At 38.3% G+C, this 16959-nt stretch overlaps 1 long non-coding RNA gene across 4 annotated transcripts in view; it reads right to left on the bottom strand.

The window, feature by feature from the left end:
• Window positions 1–16959, bottom strand: part of LOC109453591 (uncharacterized) — an 878050-nt gene that overhangs the window by 49034 nt on the left and 812057 nt on the right. For all 4 annotated transcript variants that reach the window (XR_012496688.1, XR_012496691.1, XR_012496692.1 and 1 more), the window contains 2 exons: window positions 7627–7689; window positions 4255–4492 (listed from right to left, as the gene is read on the bottom strand). This is a non-coding gene — a long non-coding RNA (uncharacterized LOC109453591). The remainder of the gene's footprint in view (window positions 1–4254; window positions 4493–7626; window positions 7690–16959) is intronic.

Below are 16959 nucleotides of genomic sequence, written 5' to 3'. Positions count from 1 at the left end.
GAAACTGTGAGAGATAATAGAGTGCTATTAAAACACTGAATTTTGGGGTGATTTATTCTAATTTGTTTAATTTTTCAGATTTGCTATACCACCAAATTCTTTTGTGGAAGAAGAGGAATGTAGCAGTCATTAGCATGACTTGAAACTTGTGTTCCACCAAACAAATGTTAGAAAATATCCCTTGTATTCACCAAGCAAATGTTAATTAGTGATTTAGTTTCCCAAAAAGACCTTTCTACTGGAGAGAGGACTATACACCAGTCAACATGTCTATTTATAACTCAAAACAAATGTATAAGTTAGGATATTGACTTATCATATTTGAATTTGGTTAGCAGGAACTAGTCCCCAGAATCTCCTCACTTGGAGTAAAATATCAAGGACTTAATATGCAGAGCTGAGCTCCATGCTTTGGGTGTATGGTGACCCTTCTACGGAATTAGGCAGACTTTCTACTGATACCTTCTAAGTGAAATGAGGCATACCTAATTTATTTATCTATGACTTTTCTTTCACAGAGAATAAGTACTCCACTCTAAAAAAAAAACAAGATGTGTTATGAATTATTAGAAAATAGTTTATCATTTTGTACTTATCAGACTCATAATTAGGAATTTCAAAAATGCTGAGGGGAGTTTTCAGGAGAATCTTTCTTGGATTCTAGGCACAGTGCTGTTTGGAAACCTAGGGAGCCAAAAGCTGTGGAGTGGGTCCTCTCCTTATTCCTGCACTAAGCTCTGTATGTCTCTTGCTACCTAAAAGATGATAGGCCTTGGGAATCTCTGAAAAGAAGCCCCTGGACTCTGATAATTGGATCTCTCATAATGGACTCCATCAAAACAACAATGAGGAGACTTTCTGGGGAGAAACCTGAGACAAGGCTATAGAGGAACATCCTCTGTTCAAATAAATCTACTGACCAGAAAATAGACATAGAGCAAGAAGTTGTTTCTTTTCATTGCAAGGTCACTCATCCATTCCCATGGCTTTATTTAACATCTATAAGCTAATTATTCTATGCCGTTGACCCTTGAACAAGTGGAGATTAGGAGCAGCTGACCCCTATGCACGTAAAAATCTTCATATAATTTTTAACTCCCCCAAAATTTAACTACAGTCATGCCTCCATATCTGTGAGGGATTGGTTCCAGAACTCTACTGAAGTTACCCAAATCCATGGTGCTTAAGACTCTTATATAAAATGACATAGAACAATGCGTACCATCAACCCTCCATATCCACCGATTCCCAATCACTGATTGAAAATTCTGTCTGCCGTCTATGGTTGGTTGAATCCATGAATGCAAAACTGGGCATATGGGGGGTTGACTGTATATATACTGAAAAAAAAATTTGTGCATAAGTGGACCTGTGCAATTCAAACCTATATCACTCAAGGGCCAGCTGCATTTCTATTTCTAGTCCAGACCTCATATATGAACTACAAATGATATATAAAACTACCAACACAGCATCTCCATTTGGATTTATCACAGGTATTGTAAGATCAAAACTTAAAATATGGGAGAGACCTAAAACATCACCCTCCTTCAATGTTCCACAGCTCAGTGAATTGCACTATCATCCATATAGTAGGCAATCTTTTCTCTTGTCCTCATATTTCATCCAGCACTATAAATTTGATCCCCTTAACATCGTTTTGATTCTGTTAAGTTCTTTCCTTTTTCCATTACCAACATGGAGTACAGATTACCATTAACTCTTGCTTGAACTACTCCACTAACCAGGATTCTATGAGTATATTTCAAGCAACAGAAACCAACTCTAGGTGAATTACTTAGAAAAATTATATAAAGATACTAGCTAGGTAACTGACGATTAAATACTGGAGAGGTGATTTCAGGATATCAACAGAAACCATGAAAAGTAAGACTGCAGATAGCAAAACCAAGGTCACTTCCATCAGAGTCACAATTCTGTTTGGAAATATTTGATTGGCCAAGCATAGGAAATATGTCTATATCGCAGCTATCAGAGGATGGACATATCTGACTCACTCTGACTTTAGATTCACATAATGAGGCTTTCCTCTAAATTAGGAAATAGATTAATAGATTTTGATGTTGGGATGACAAAAAAAAGCCATACTAGTCTCATAACTGTCAATTTCTTCCCTATGGTAGATTAAAGATGGCTTCAAATGTTTGGCTTCTTCATGCATAGTGGGTAGATGTGTAGTCTAAATCTCCTCCCCATGAATCTGGCCTGGACTCTGACTGCTTTAATTCATGCTGTGCCAATTTCCATACTCAAGTCTTTAAAAAAAATGAGCAGCTTTTACTTGTTTTTGTAACATTCACTCTTGGAACCTTGAGTCTACCGTGCCGTTAGAAGCCCAAGCCATGTGGGGAGGCACTGAAGGATAAGATACCCCGAAGAAAGTGAGAAAGAGAGAGCGAGAGAGACACACACGCAGACACAGAGAAAAAAGGAAAGAGAGAGAGAGAGACAGAGAGAGAGAGAGAGAGAGAGAGAGAGAGAGAGAGAGACAGAGACAGAGAGAGAGAGAGAGAGACAGAGACAGAGACAGAGACAGAGAGACAGAGAGACAGAGAGAACCAATGCAATGGACATTTGATCTTGGAAGCAGATCTTTCAGCCCCCACGGCCTCAACTGACACCACATGAATCAGAGAACGACCCAGCTGAATCTTTCCCAAATTACTGATTCCGAAAATATGATTCAATAAAATAGTTGCATTAAATCACTAAGTTTTAGAGGTAGTTTTTTAGGGAGCAATAGGTAACCAGAGCAGTCTCCTTGCATTCATCCTTGAATTTCCTCTATTTTCTATACTGTAGCAGAGTTTTTAATATATATTTTTAAATCATATCATTACCTTGCTGTCATGCAGGGACTCGGCTCCCGCTCCCGGCAGGTGAACTCAGGAGACATGGAGGCTGAAAATGAGCAACCACCATACCCTGCTCGCTGCACCATGTGTAATGCAGAGACTCAGCTCCCGCTCCCCCCTCAAGAATGCAGGATATGGTGAGGCCAAAAAGGAACACCAACGGAGCCATGGATAGGGGAGTCATACCTTTATATTCTTGCTGGCGGCTGGGTTGGAGACTGTGGGGACAGAGCCCCAGAGAGCCGTTTCCAGGCTCTCGGCCTCACATGGGGGGGGTGCTGCCTCAGGTAGTAGATGGCCATCGGTTGTGGCTAGTTGGCCGTCAGCTGTAGCCAATTAGACAATTGGCCCCTGATATAGCAGCCGCGGCTGTGCTGGTTGGAGAGTCAAGGGGAGTAGAGAACAGAGTTGGTCGTTTGACAGAAAAGCGGACAGCAGGTTGCATGTCCTGTGAATCCAGCCTCCAGTGAGACTATAGTGGTATCACTCCCCTACCTATGGCTCCGTGGGTGTTTCTTTTCGGCCTAGCCACATCCTGCGTTCTTATATGGGGAGTGGGAGCAGAGACCCCCACAGGCCGCCCCGCGTGACAGAGACACAGGAAGCAGGAGCCACACGATCCACAATTTGCCGGCCACTTCTCTGCCAACCAACCACCAACCCCCTAGCGTAGCCACGGCAGTTATATTAGTGGCTAATGGCTAAGCAGTAACAGCTGATGCCACCCGGCCACAGCAGATGGCTATCTGATTACAGCTGGTGGCCATCTGATAACCGAGCCAGCACCTTTTCACGTGAGGCCGAGAGCCTGGAAACTGCTCTCTGGGACACTGTCCCCACACTTGCTTAACAGTTTTCAATCATTTTCCAAGGCTCTTAGGTTCAAAATCAAAATCTTCAACATTATTTTCAAGGTCTTGAATAATGTGCTACATCCCAGTTGTGTCTCACCTCTTTTCACTGCCTTAGTCTCTGAACTACAGTCACATTGACTGTTCTATGTTCCTCCAAAAATGCCACATTTCTTTCTGTCCCAGAGTCTTCACATAGGTTGTTCCCTCTCCTAGAATTCCTTCTCCATCCCATTGGGCTTTTCCCTAATTAACTCTGATTCGTTCTTCAGATGTTAGTTCAAACATCAGTTTCTCAGGAAAGCCTTCCTTTATTCCCCAGGCTTTATCTGTCTCATAGTTCCTATATTTCTCTCCAACAGAACTATCATTATACTAATTAAGTAACTCATTGTAAAAGAGTTTTTATCATTTGTCATTTCAACTAGAAACGCAAGCTTTATAACACCTGTAAATCTTGTTTTGTACTCTATTCGTAGTGCCTTGAGCCATTCTTTGCACATAGTAGACACACAACAAATACTTACTGAAAAATGGGTACTTGAATACTGAGTTAATATAGGTCGATCAGTGCTTCTCAAACTTTAAATGTGCAGATAATCCACCTGGGGAATCTTGTTAAAAATGCAGATTCTGATTCACCAGGCCAGGGGTGGGCCTCAGAATTGAGTCTCTTTTTTCTAACAAGCTCCTACACGATGCCATTGCCGTTAGTTCTGTGGATCACTCTGAGTAGCGAGGCCACAAAAGAATCATAATTAAGTCCTGTGGGTAACATAGAGCAAGCAATTGGGATTAGTTAATATTTTAAACCTGTGACATCATTTTAATTTGATTTAATTAATTTCAACAAACAATTATCAAGCCAACTATTTCCCAGGATAGGCTAAACATAAATAAGATACGGCTAGTGCCCTCAAAAATCCCACATTATAATGGGCATAATTCAAATACAAACAAATGAATGTGAAAATGTATTATAATAAAAGCAGACGACAAATAATGGATTTGAGTACAAAACAGGCAGTTGCCCCTCAATTCAGGGAGCTCAGAAAATCTGAAACATGCTAACAATCAAGCATGACTGTAAAACACCGTTTTGTCTTATTTTCTTATCCTATATATGTCTACCTGAACCGAGTTATTGGAGAATTAGTGATTTAAATAATTGGCCTGACTTCCGTCCATTTTCAGAATGAGCTGTGCAACTCTTTAGTGCTCTTGTATACTATGGAAAACAGGTTTTTGTTTGTTTGTTTCTGATGTCTGTTTATCTCTTTCATTTTCAAGTTGCTGTACAATCTGTCATTTCCAACTTCCACTTGGTAAATACTTTCTAGTCTTTATAGTTAGACTTGAATTAGAAAGCAAAATGTGCTAGAAAAACAAGAGAATGATGACGTGGACAGGAGCCGGGGGTGGAGTCGATATAGTCAGTGTTCTCCAGAGAAACAGAACTAATAGGAGATATGGAGATACACAGGAAAGGAGATTTATTATGGGAATTGTCTCACATGATTATGGAGACCAAGAAGCCTCCTGATGTGCTGTGTGTGAGGTGAAAGCCCAGGAAAGCTGGTGGTATAATTCAGTTGGAATCTGGAGGCCTCACTACAAAAGGAGCCAATGCTGTAAATCCTGTTCCAAGTCTGAAAGTCCAAGAACTAGAAGTACTGATGTCCAAGGGCAGCTCAAGGAAAGAGAGCAAATTCACCCTCTCCCTGCCTTTTTGTTCTCGAGGTCCTCAGTGAAAGGGATGATGCTTTCATCGGCAAGGCGAGTCTTTATTCTTCTTTACTCAATGTACAGATTCAACTGCTGCTGTCTTCTGAAACACCCTCACAGACACGTCCAGAAATAACATTTTACCAGCTATCTAGGTATCTCTTAGCCCTGTCAATGTAACATATAAAATTAAGCATCAGAGTTCTTCATTCAGTAGTTTGGTCCTTGAAAGAAAAATACAGTAATTCTCTCTCTCTCTCTCTCTCTTTTTTTTTTTTGCTTAGATGTTTACCTAGTGGGATGGGCCTTTTTCATTATAGATAGGTCCTTCCTCGTTTTCAGGTTGGGATATTTCAGTCTTTGTGTCTACCCTTAACTTGAATGCATTGAAAATCTCCCGGCATCTCCGTGGAATTGTCATCATTCTCTTAAGTTTTTCCTTTTCCAGCACAAAACTTTCTTTAACCACTTTTAAATGTCATTTTTCCAAGAGGAAGGTAATTAACTATACCTTTTTGGTTATTGTTTAATCATTATTTTTGGAGTACACCAAATGTTTTAGGTATCAGCTATGTCTAGCACCAAATCATTATTCAGAGTTTAGTCATCTCTTAATTTGGGTCATTGAAACCACTTTCTTATCCTATTTATTAATGTTTAGTAGGACCCACATCAGGCAAGGTGCTCACCTTTTTAGAGAACACAGGAAAGCCATATTTCCTGGCCTCGAAGAGCGCTTCATGCCTTGCTTCATCTCATTTTTCTAATCAAGTCCATGTGTTACTTCAAAATAATCTCTTTGACCTAACTCTGTAAGACATACTTCCCTCTCCTATCACAGGCACCCACTAGCTTTTCATTGTCCATGAATATAATTTAAATTTATTTGCATCTCAAACATTTATTTTATTTTTTCTTCTTGTTCTTTCTGTACCAGTCAAGCCATCTCCTAAATTCATCTCTTTCCCAGAATGTCTGCTATTTAAAAGAGAGATAAACAGAGGGAAGATACCGTCAGGCTTAGATTTTTGTAGCTACACTCACATCCTTTTGGATAGAAACCCACTTTCCCCAAGGTTGTGGTGGCAGCTATTTAATTCAGGCGTCAGTGATGAAATGTTTTTACATAATGTGTGTCTCTTAGGAAAACAGCATGCCTCTGTGTAGAAGAATCAGCACATTTTCACCTCTGACTTTCCAAAACACCGCCATAGCACTCAGCCCTGACCATCCTCCGTCTTCAGTAATGATGGAGGACACAGTTTCTCTATATTGTTTGAGAATATTGTAGAACATATTCTCAAAGGTTACACTTCATTACAATGTTGGGTTTTTGGTTTTTTTCAGTTTATGTTTTCATATCTTCATTTCAATTATAATGTAAATACCATTCTGGATTATCTATGGGATTTTAATGCCCATTATCATCTGTGTTGATAAATACATCGGTGCCCATTGCTCTACACACTGGCAGTGCTTTATTTTAAGCTTTGTGGTGTTGATGAGCACTGCTACTACAGGAACGCTGTGTAGCTAACTGATGTGCGTGTGTATTCTTGAGCATGAAAGAATTCTCAAACTTGAGAAACTTTGGTTCGTGGGTAGAACATGGTCATTCCCATATTCTAATTCCAGTTCTGGCAATTAACTAGCTAATTGCTCTTGAGGAAGACTCAGTCTTTGCAAACCTTAGTTTCTCCATCTATAAAACGGGGTTAAAGTGAGCTGCTAAGAACAAAGGAGTGTAGTGTGGATTCCGATCATATGTGTGTCTACTGATTTGATGCATGAACAGGTATTCAATAAGTAATAGCTATAATTCGTATATTTTGTCCTGTGAATCAGTTTAAATTCAGCACTGTCTGCATTCTTTCTTTCCATTTCAAGAGGAGAAGATGTCTACACTCATGGACATCCGTTTTAGAACAGAACTGACTTCTGAAGCGTCACTGGCCACATATCTTTTTTTTAATATCGTGCGTTATCTACTCTCAGTATAGGTCTTCATTATTATTACTTAAATACTGTAGTAGCTCTTACCCCTATTAACATTCTGAAGGTGGTAGGAATAGAGAAACCCAATCTGAAAAATGAATACCAAAGAAAGCAGGAGTAGTTACCTGTAAAGAAAGAGCAATGTTAATACTGTTTTGCTATATTTGTCACAGTATTACCTTCTGTGTGGTCCTAAACTCGTTCTATGATTCACATGGGCAGCCAGAAATCCTCCACTAGGCCTAATAAAATAAAAGGGAAAATTGCAGGGGAAAGATATATCAGGACAGTAATCTATTGGTTTAGATAGATCAAATGCCTGCCTAAATTGTTTATGGGAAATACATGTCATCCCTCCCCTGTCCGCCCGCCCCCCCCCCCACCGCCTCAAACTTTGCTATTTTCTAAAATGGATCCACTTTGAGATTTGATTTCTTTTTCTCCCAGGTTAGACCAGTTGGATTCCATCGATTATAATTGTGACGGATAGAAAGTGATTTGTTTCATTACATTGTTAATGGCTGTAGTGGGAACATTTGAGCTATTACATGAAAAGCTGTGCTTGTGTCATTGTGAAGCTTCCAAGGATAGAATTTTCTCTTCACTCTTTGTTTCTGCAATAGGCTCTCTTGCCCCTAACAGGGATGCACACTGAGTTTGAAATCCTTTTCCGCTTGGCTTGAGGGAGTTTGCTTTTTTCTGTGTGTCATTGAAAAGTCCACTATGCAAGCACTTACCAGCCAGCCAAGACATAAAAATGGCATAAACAATGTAAATGCTGGAATTGATATAAAAAATTACCATTCCTGATAGACAACAGTGGAAAAGGTACATTGGAAAAGAAATATATGCATCTGAAAAATGAATAAAATTCTTATGAACCTCTTTCCTTGGTCAAATATCAACTCTTATATGTGAGGATCTCTCTTATAAATCAGTAAAAAGCTGAATGGAGTTGGCCCTAGAGAAGATAAAATGCACAGGCTCATAAAAAGCATTTGTCTGATACAGTCACAAAGGAGGTAGGCTGGTTTATGCTTTTCATGCCAAGCATAATCTTAAACAAGTTTCAACCTTAACTTAGAGATATTTTAATATATCTGTTTGACTCACAAACTCAAGCTCGCAGTGAATTCAAAAGAAAACCCCTCAAAGCTAAGTTTTTGAAATACATTAAGATTTTATATAATTTTTAATTAATCCAGATGTCATCAAAGGTAATTCTTCAGTAGCTGACCGTGTACCCTTGAATCAATGACAGTGGTGCTTCCCCGACAGGGAGCAGGAGAGGCACAGACACCTCTGGGTCATTTTAAAGCCGATTTTAATATTCTCAGTAACCTTCATCCCTAAGGGTAAAACCCTGCTGTAATGCAGGCATTGAAACCTTAGTCCTTTTGAATATAGGGAAACTGTGATGACAAGCAGTTAAAGATTTTAAACTAACCTACAGACACATCCAAAAGTTGCTGACAAACATTTACCAGAAATTCTGGGATGAGGATTATTTACTGGAAACCCCTAGAATTTAATAATGTGTTTTTCTCCTAAAGCTTAAAGTTCTTTCCTGTAGACTATTGCATCTGCATTAACACCATTCTTTGGAAATTGGTAGGAGAGCTGGTCAGTTTGTCCCTGGTTTAGGAATGAGGAGACAGCAAAGTTGGTGACAAACTCAAGGCTATGTACTATCCAGACCCAGACCTCACCCTTTGAGCATTCTCTGCCGTCAGACTGCCTGTGATAAATCTGCCCTGGTGGGCGCCTCCCCTCCCTTTCAGGACATCCATATTCATGTGTTTGAAGTCAGCCGTGGATAGTGACATGGGCTACAATGTGTTGAAAAGAGAGGGGCAGCTAACAGAATGATTAAGACAACTGGAAGAAAGTAAGAAATTTAAGAACTGAAATGTCTTTTATTTATTTATTTTTTTAAAGAGAGAGAATAGATGAACCAGATAAGATGCAAATAAAACAAGAAAACAAAATACATATGAAATGAAAAAGGCAATTGGTTTCGTATCTTCAAATGCTTAACTTACAGGATGGAAGAACACACAATTTAGCTTGTTTGGGTTTAGTCCTCCTAATATATGCTACAGAGTAATTTATTTTCAGAAGAAGCCTCACTGCAATTCTCCTATTATGATAATGGGAATTTATGCACATGAGTATTTGTGATCACATCACAGAGCAGTTTTTGGAGGAACTAAGGGGAGGGAGGGAATTTCACATTAAAAAAAAAAAAAAGGAATGAGGGCTTAAAAAAAAACCTTTAAAATTTCAATCTATCACTCAATATACATATATACACACGCACATACACACAATTCCACGGTGAATTGTCTTATTTGGGCTAAGTGCTTCTCTAGTGAAGAACGCAACTTGTGAGTGAAAAGCGGCATAATGCATACAATGCTCGCGTGGATTTGTTGATGAGAACGTGTCTGCCTCTGAGATTGGAAAACACGGCTCCAGAAGCCTCAGACCTCTCTGACCATATTCACTTTGCTTACTCAGGAGCAGACAATGACAGGCAGGGACTTAGGGGGAGGGGACGAATCAAAGTCCCTCTTACCCTGTGTCTCTCTGCTAGAATTGCTGTCAGCCTGGTGAGCTGACATGAAGTAGGGGATCAATCCAGTAGACACAGGATGAAAATGTAAACAGGGATAAGCTCTCCGTGTGCGCACTCTCTTCCTCCTCTTCCATCTCATTCTCTCTATCTTTTTACACAAAACCCAGACATTTGAGAGGATAGGTGTTTTTCCCTGTTACGAACAAAGCAACGCTCAGCACTCAAAGTCACTTAACAGTAGGATCACCTTTAGAGCACAGCCACACTGCTTTAGTAAATAGTGTAGGGCGATTTCAAGATTTGGTTAGAGTGTGCTAATATCAGTGTGTATATCACATCATTCCAGATATGAATACCCATGGGGAAAATTATGGCAAAGTCACAGCTTGGGTGCATTAATGAAAATAAAGCTTATCAAAGTAGGTGAACTAATACTCGTAAGTTCGTGCAACCCAAGTTTATGGGCACAAGTCAGCTGTGACTGGGTAGGCTCCGGGAGACATAATATTCTAGTCGTTTCTCTAGTGGAAGGAACTTAGCCTATTCTCTCCCTTAATTGATATTCTGCAACTGAATCAAACACTGCTGATTGCTGACCAGCTCACACGTTCCCCATATGTCTCCAGATTGCTAAACTCAGAAATGTGAGACTCTGCATCATGGAGTTAGTTTGAGGACAGCCAACTTCAGTAATGGTTGCTAGATTATTTGTTTCTATAAACAACAGATGAAAATCAGGAGTTTGGAAAAATGTGTGTTCTCACAACTATCTGTAAAATTTGTTGTCTCATATTTAGAGCATGCCTGAACGATTCAAACTAATTTCCCTGGATAAACATTATTAAACAGTGTAAGTTTGCCAGACCAGATGATACATACTGTGCTAGAATTTCTTCTTCATCTGTATTTGTCTTTTTATATACATTCCTGTACTTATTTGCTTATGAATAGTGAAATAAAATTGTGAATCTAGTTAACAAAGATTAACCTCAGATTAGAAAAGCTTACATATTTTAGGTGTCAGTTGATTATTAAAAATTGAGTTCTTCAAAGTGAAAAGCGGAATGCAGAATTCCCTGCCATCATCTCAGTATCAAGAGCTAAAACAGCAATTTCTTCAACCACAAATAATGTTAGTATTTAACATTTGGTTTTATTTTAGGAAAAAACTATCAAATATAATGCCAAAAGACTCCGAAATGCACATTACTAATTTAAGATAGTATCAGTGCCTATTCCCACATGCGGTGTGCTAGGTCCTTCTAAGCGTATTAATCATCCCAACAACCTTATAGGGCAGGGGCAGTTTTCATTCTCATTTTACAGTGAAAAACCAGAGGCTTATAAAGAGGTGAGTGTCTTGTTCATTGTCTTACAGCCCATCTGTGGGAGAGCTACCACTTGATACCAGGCAGTCTTACACCAGAGCTCAAGTCTTAACTTTGTTATATTAATCCTCAATAACATTAAATAAATTCTAATAATTGAATCTGAAGATATGTTTCTAGTATTTTCAATTTAAAAATGTTTATTCGACTAGGAGATTAGGTATCATATTTTAAACTCTTAAATCCTTCAAAATGGACTGTATCTGACATTACTATGATAGATTGAAAAATAACATGTATACAAATATATTTAGTCAATTTAACAAACGGGACATGCTCTTTTATTAAACTACTTTTTATTATGTATTAAAAAATAAAACAGACATAATTCTGGGTTATTCACAGTAATTAGGAGTTTCATATGTGTTTATGGTGACCTGAGACTTACAAATAGCTCAGATATGATGATGGATCATGGTGTAACTCTGAGATCTCCTGGATTTTTGCTGGGAATAATACTTCAAAAGTAAAGAATGTGTGTTTCCCATAGGGATTACGACACCTCTTTGACTTAATCAGTTTGCTTTATGCTCTCTGAGAAAGAATTCTCTAGTTTTACTCATCTAGAGAAAATCATTTTCCTCATGGGAAGCATTTGGCAAAAACTACAAGTAATTTTTCAGCAAAATCTGATTTGTTAATATAATCCTAAAATAAAAGTGAAAACCAAACACAGAACAAAAGAGATCTTATATAATTTAATAATCTCAGTACATGAAATCATGTACAGCAGTAACCTCCCTTTCTCATTAGAATCAACAAGAATGAGCTCCTAGCTTGAGAGTTACCATAAAACAGGATAAATTGTGCTAAAACATTTTGGAGGAATTATGGTGAAAATTTTCAGGAGATAAGAATTCCTTTTTTAAATTTATTGTCTTGTGCTGTCTTGAAATCATTCCATTCCTCCACGATGAGATAGGGGCCACGAGTCTTACTCACTTGTTTTATACAGTAGCGTTTGAACAGAGCTGTCACTTACTGCATGTTTGCTCTGTGTCTCAAGGAAATAAAGCAGAGAAATGAGTAATGCTTTATGACCACAAGAGCCTACTGAAAAGTAAATAATATTCTCAGGGCTAGAATGAAATCTTACTGAGTGTTGGTGAAGGAAAGGAAAATAAAATGTAGAAAAAAAGATGCCCAGAATTTTATTAGGCTGATAGCTGAAACACAGTCAAAGGAAATGATTTAAAAAAATATTGCTTTAAAGAAAGTATTCCTTTTCTGCTCATCACTTACTTAGTACACAATTCTGCACTTTCTGGCAATGCTAAAGTTAGGGATGAGAATTCTTGAGTTACTATTTTCTTCCTAATAAAGTTACTCTCCAACTTACAAATGGGTTGTGTTACAAAAATTCATTTGTTAGATGATCATGTGGAACCCAAATGCCCTTTTCCAAAGAATCAATGTTATAAATCATAGTTTGGTGTTAAGGACGGTCTACATCATCCTATTTATGGTATAATGTTCCTCAGCTATATACTGGTAAGTATTAGCCTGAAGACTGAGATCTGAGATGGGATAACTCTTTTTGAACTGGAAGAAGGAAGAGGAGCAAGCGTCTTTCCCTTTTCTTGGGCACAAGGCAACTCAAGGATATGGGGATTACATGGTCTGAATAAAAAAGTGGGGAACATGGCTTATGAAAGTGTTTTTTTTTTACTATGACAAAAATAAAATTGGAAAATAAGAATTTTTTCCTTTCAAAATATTCTACTGAGAACTTTTGGAATCGGTAATACCCCAGAAAATCCACTAGATGTGGATGCTCTACACTAGTAATATTTGAGGATGAGAAAGGTGGTAGGTTTTGCTTTGCTCTGCTGGTTTTAAAAGCCCAGCTAGGAGTAGGAAGCCCAGGAGGCTGCTAGATGCGACCAGGAGAGAAGTGATGGGGCCTGGAATACAGTCAAGCCAGAGGGAACAGAGGAGGAAAGCAATTTCAGATAGATGGTTAAGAGGTGGAAATACCAAAACTTGGCCTTTGGGCATGAGAGACAGGAAGGAGACAGGATGCTTGGGGAAACTGAATGGATGGATAGACTGGGGGTGCTTGTGGGTAAAAATCATTAGTGGTGGAGGAAAAACGAACCAATTAGGAGAGAAGATGAGCCTGCTCAAGGTCAATTCTTTCAAACCATTCTTGCTTTACACAGCTCCTTTCTTCTCTCTCTACAGATTGGACTTCACCGATTCTCTAAAAAGCACTGAGATTTTAACATTTGGTCTTCAGAACTATCTTATAAGAGAATAGTTGTTCCCACACTATAAGAGGTGATAACAGAGAACCAGAAATGTTAAGTAACTTGCTCAAGGTAGTGGTTGAGTTGGTATTGGATTTATATTGAAGTGGTCTTTCTGACCAGTATTCTTTGCACTACTTTATCTTGCCACCTGTTGTGTCCACGAGTTACGCCTCAATTCAATTCAATTTACAAATTCAAAAAGTACTTGAAGAATACCTACAATATGATATGCTAGACACTGTCTTGGATACCAGGACCAGAGAGAACAAAGACATAGGCTCTGCTCTCAGAAGCTCGCACTAGTGAAGTAGGCTTATAGAAATTTGAAAAGCAAGGAGACGTCCCCTGAGAAAGAGCCACATGAAGAAAGAGAGAAGTGGAGAAGCTTGATCCTGTGACTGGAGGAGAGCAGTATTTCCAGGAGAATCACCCACAGATTCTTGCTGTACAAGTGATGGGTGGGGAGACCGAACCTATCAACACAACCTCTATAAAGCCTTCAGGTACAGGCAGGGCTGCTTTGGTGGTGGTTATCTAGGGTGGTAAAAAGAATGGAGACATTGAACCCTAACAGATCAGGGCTTAAATTTCAGCTGAGCTAATTATTAGCAGTGTGACTTTGGGCCAGTCATTTAACCTCATGTGTGACATGGGCATGATGTTGTAAGAATTAAATGTGGCCTATGTAAATAAAAAGCCAACCTACCAGGTTAAGACATGATTAAAAAGAAAAACAAAAAAGATCACCTAAATAATGAAATAATCAAACTAGTTTAGATACAAAGACACAGTTCTAGTTCTAAACTTGATTGAATTTTAAAATCTTTCCTAATTCTCCATGTCTATGGCTATTAGGATAAAACGCATGGACTGTAAACTGCACATCGTGTGTCTCTGGCTTCTAACTCTCAAATATTGGCTTTGAAATTAGTTGCCTGGGATAGAAATTCTTAGGATAGAAATTCTTAGCCTATCTGATGACAGAGAGGCGCTGGATGAGATAATCCATTGTGAAATCTAGGTGTTTTAATCCATTGTGAAATCATTAGAAGAGCCTTCTAAAGTTATTGAGTCACTAATTTAAAAAAATTTAAACTATAAATATGATCATCAACTTTTTATTTTTGGCTTTGACTTCAATCCTATATCTTAAAGAATAAATAATATAAATTGAATTATCTTCATCTAAATTGACTACCAATACAGCAGTCATTTTGGTTATTCTTGGATCGCTCAATAACTCATACCTTATTAGTAATATGGAACAGTTAGAAATGAAATCCATTGCCTTTGGAATACACAGAACACACTAATGATCCACTTTCTTTCGACATGCATTTAACCCCCACGAACAATCTGTGATTTAGTGGGCACAAGACAAGGGGGATCCCTACATAGTATTCCAGGGTTCTAGAAGGCCTTCATTAGAATCTTGCTCCTGCACTCACTGGCCCAGACATGGGCAACACTTTACACTGACAAGATGGTATCATTCCAAACGAGGGCTGCAACTCAGCCAGTCTGCCAGCACAAAGGTGCTGCGGTTCATCACAGCACAGCCCTCTGAGGCGTAGATCTGTGGAGAAGGAATGACAGATGCCTAAGCCCCATTGTACAGTGAACTGAAGAGAAGCAAAGGCAGGTAAAGGAAACAAAACATAGAAACTTTCTAAGATTTCCTAGCTGCTGAGCGTCCAATCACCAGTGGGGATGGGAAACTGTGGGGGCAGTCAGGACAATTTAGCAGGCGGCAGTCAGCAGTGCGCTGGTCTTTTAAATTAAAACATGTGGGCAGTCAAGACTAAGAGATCCTGAAAATCAAAGAGCCATCTTTACATATGGAAAGTGTTATTGTACATTTGTTCCTTTCTCCACTCTTACGTTTGGAGAACAATCATGATCCAGAATGTCACCTTCAAATACCGAGGAGAGTGGGAAGTTGCCAATTGGTTTTAGGAGAACTTTGCTCATGTGGGATCTAGCCTAACAAATAAACAAAAATAACGCCACTTGATGAACTAATACACTATTAGAAATTCATAACTTTGTATCATCCATGATTTTTATGTTAAAAATTTTGTGGGGAAAAGAATTCTTATGAGGGTTGTAACTTTGTATTTTGCTAAAAAAGTATAGTAGATTTTTGGTTCAAAATGTACACAGTAGCCTATATCAAAGAATGGATAAAGATAACAAGATTATAGTCTTTGTGTAACTTTAAAATTTTTTATCCCAGTATATTTGAATGCTGGTCTTGTGGTTTGTATTTCATGTGAAATTTCTTCAGTCATCTTGAACGGGCTGTTACACACCTTCCAATCTTCGTGTAATTAAGGCAGTAGTTTTGTTGTCATCTTGTCACAACTCATGAGAAAAACTGTGAAAACTCAAGAGCTTATGCAGTAGTAAGTCAGGATTAGACAGCTATATGTAATTTTGCTTTGCATCTTGAAGTACTTTATTGCACTTGTGAATAGTCAGCTATTCCTTTCCTATTAAGTACTTCCCCCCCCCCCCAAGGTTCTTTTTTTCCCCTTAAACCTAATAAGAGGCATCTTGTTCCACTTGCTTCCACAATATTCCAAGAACTCAAGTGTTGGCAAAACTAGAAGCAAAGGCAATTTAATTTTTTTAGAAGTCACTAAAATTAAAACTTTACTCTCCAGTTTTAGGGAAATTTAAAATAATATACTATTATCCAATTAAGTCAGAGCTCATTCAGATGAATTTGTAAATATTCCATAATGTTGGCCATCATGCACTGAGAAATTCTTTGTAATATTTGATAATGTTTTTTGATAAAACAGATTCTGGATAATGATAATATGGAATTTAGAACAATAAGTCATAAACCAGTATATTTATTATTTGATGAGCCTTAGAGTCATCTACACATTAAAAAATCTTTTCTTTGCTTACATTACCTCTAAATATTTAAAACATGTTTCAAGTTGCTAGTGGTTAAATAATGACCAATAATTTATTACTAAACCAAAAGGTCCTTCCAGGAGAGTCCCAAAGACCTGAGTTTATTTGGTTCTATTATAACTTAGAGCAGAGATCTATTATCAACAACACAGTGAACATAGCTGGAGAACAAAGTTCTAATTGGAGATGTTGAAGACAGAGAGTGACATGAAATCCCCAAATATAAGCAATCTCACAATGACTTCCCAAATATAAAGCTGGGCGTGATTGGCAGGAGCACTATGGATTACAAAGGCCTGAGAAGTAACCGTAAGTCAGCAATGTCTGCAGATAACTGATAACTGGCCTTACAGTTATTAAATAAGG

The sequence above is a fragment of the Rhinolophus sinicus genome, linkage group LG05 (assembly GCF_036562045.2).
Source record: "Rhinolophus sinicus isolate RSC01 linkage group LG05, ASM3656204v1, whole genome shotgun sequence".
NCBI lineage: Eukaryota > Metazoa > Chordata > Mammalia > Chiroptera > Rhinolophidae > Rhinolophus > Rhinolophus sinicus.
This window is presented reverse-complemented; position numbering and strand designations above follow the sequence as displayed.